Genomic DNA, 2,500 nt, shown 5'->3' on the forward strand with positions numbered 1-2,500 from the left:
ATTGTTTAAGTAATAAATTTAGTTTTAAAAACCCATAAACAATAAACTGTAAAAAATATTTATTATTTGCTGAATTTATTTATTTATTTTTCCTGAATTATGCAGCACAGAGTAATCTAAAAGAAGTTTTAGATTTTGAATATGTAAATTTTGTGAATATTTAAAATTCATTAGAAGAGCTTTATTACGGTGAAATCGTTTATATTATAGATTTGATCTCGTCCTCTGTGACTGCGCCGCTCTGACATCAGACTCGTCCTCCGGAGAGTTTTGAGTGCAGGGTCAAAGGTCACGCACATCAGTAATGGAGGAGTGTGAGGTGTAGATGAGGAGAGATCGCGGCGTGGTCGATGATCTCACTCGGCGCGCGTCCTCTCGGGAAGCTCAGATGGATTCTGTGCGCCGATGATGCGAGACGTCGTGGCTTTAACTCGGTCACACGAGACGCCTGAATGTGAAGCCGTGTTGTAATGCGGCGCTATTAGACCATGATGTCATTTACACGTCCGTCTAAAATCTCATAAAACCTGTAGATTAGGGGCGGGGCGATGTGACAGAAATATCATATCGCGATTCTCGAATTCTCAAAGGCTTTTCTACGATACTTGATTATTTTTCACGATATATCCAGTAAGAAGGTTTTCTAACCAACTGCCAGAAATATATTCGATGGTGTTCGATAATACTTTATTGAATGTCAACAAAATTCATTTTTGCTTTTTGTATTTAAAAAATTTTAGTTTTTATTTATAAACAAGTAAATATTTTACACCAAAAAGGAGAAAAGAAATGTAAAAATCTGTTAAAAAAGAAAAATGTTAACAATTTTACAAGATTATGTGCAAAAAATTAACATCGTCTGCTTCCAGCTAGTTTGTAAATTTTAAAAAAATATATAATGTATATGGATATTTTTACTTGTTTAATATATAGATAGAGAGATAGAGAGAGAGAGAGAGAGAGAGAGAGATAGATAGATAGATAGATATAGATGAAAGGGCTCTAAACAGTTCTCAAAAATTCACTTATTTATTATATAAGAAAAAAAAAACACTCGATTTGGCGCCGTTATACTGTTATAGTAAAATAACCAGAAGTTCAGAAGTGCTTTATTCCTCTTACACCACAGCAATTTGTCAATGATTGCACTTTTTTATTTATTAAAAAATGACACTTAACCATTTTATCCCTTTATAGTTACACTTAGTGTTTGCGAAACAAGTTAGTTCCTGTTGTCACTTACGTTATAGCAGCTATAAACCCTCGTTCCCTCACCAGCCTCTCTTTATTCTCTCTCTTCAAGATAAAAAAAAAGAAGAAGAAACTGGAAAGAAGTGTAAAATCGTCTGTCCTGAAGATATCGGAAAACTTAATGTTACAGCTTTACCTCTGACACTGGAGACTCCTTCCATAAACGTTAAACAAAACAGCAAACATCTTCATCAAATCGGAGATTTTCACGTCCCTGTGAATGAGCTGTTGCTATAGAAACCGTAACGTATCAGAACGAGCGCATTAATGCAAACCTGCTGCGCTACTGTCTGAGCTGCTGTTATAGAAAATGAATCAACTCCTTCTGACCAATCAGAATGCAGAATTCAGTAGAGTTGTGGTTTATTATTAGTGAGCCATGAATTTCAGCTGCACACTGCATACCATGTGATACCAGCGCAGTTAAAAAAAACAAAACGAAAAAAAACACACAATACCATTACAAACACGTCGCAGGAACCAGTAACGCTTGATGAGGTATTAATCTGGACTCGTTTTTCAGGGCTGTTGTGGCTCCAGGACGAATCTTCATCCCAGATATGAAGCTGTTCACTGACTCAGGTGAGACACGACTATCTCTCTCTCTCTCTCTGTCTCTCTCCCTCTCTCTCTCTCTGTCTCTCTCTCTGTCTGTCTCTCTCTGTCTCTTTCTCTGTCTCTCTCTCTGTCTCTGTCTCTCTCTGTCTCTCTCTCTCTGTCTCTCTCTCTGTCTCTCTCTGTCTCTCTCTCTGTCTCTCTCTCTCTCTGTCTCTCTGTCTCTCTCTCTCTGTCTCTCTCTCTCTGTCTCTCTCTCTGTCTCTCTCTGTCTCTCTCTCTCTCTCTCTGTCTCTCTCTGTCTCTCTCTCTGTCTCTCTCTCTCTCTCTGTCTCTCTCTCTCTCTGTCTCTCTCTCTCTCTCTGTCTCTCTCTCTCTCTCTCTCTCTCTGTCTCTCTCTCTCTCTCTCTCTCTATCTCTCTCTCTCTGTCTCTGTCTCTCTCTCTCTCTCTGTCTCTCTCTCTCTCTCTGTCTCTCTCTCTCTGTCTCTGTCTCTCTCTCTCTCTCTGTCTCTGTCTCTCTCTCTCTCTCTGTCTCTCTCTCTCTCTCTGTCTCTCTCTCTCTCTCTGTCTCTCTGTCTGTCTTTTTCCAAATATAATACATTACAATATATATTTTGTGATGTAACACTGCAACTATGTAAAAAAAAAGTCACTGATGGTCCAGCAAAAAACCCACAAAACTACTAAATTAT

The 2,500-nt window shown here is 38.5% G+C and overlaps 1 protein-coding gene across 10 annotated transcripts in view; it reads left to right on the forward strand.

Moving 5' to 3' along the window:
- Positions 1-2,500, forward strand: part of LOC117597881 (dematin) — a 25,702-nt gene that overhangs the window by 11,054 nt on the left and 12,148 nt on the right. For all 10 annotated transcript variants that reach the window (XM_053236359.1, XM_053236360.1, XM_053236354.1 and 7 more), the window contains one exon: positions 1,775-1,833. The gene's annotated coding sequence lies outside the window, so the exon portion shown is untranslated. The remainder of the gene's footprint in view (positions 1-1,774; positions 1,834-2,500) is intronic.

This window comes from Pangasianodon hypophthalmus, chromosome 8 (genome assembly GCF_027358585.1).
Source record: "Pangasianodon hypophthalmus isolate fPanHyp1 chromosome 8, fPanHyp1.pri, whole genome shotgun sequence".
Taxonomy (NCBI): domain Eukaryota; kingdom Metazoa; phylum Chordata; class Actinopteri; order Siluriformes; family Pangasiidae; genus Pangasianodon; species Pangasianodon hypophthalmus.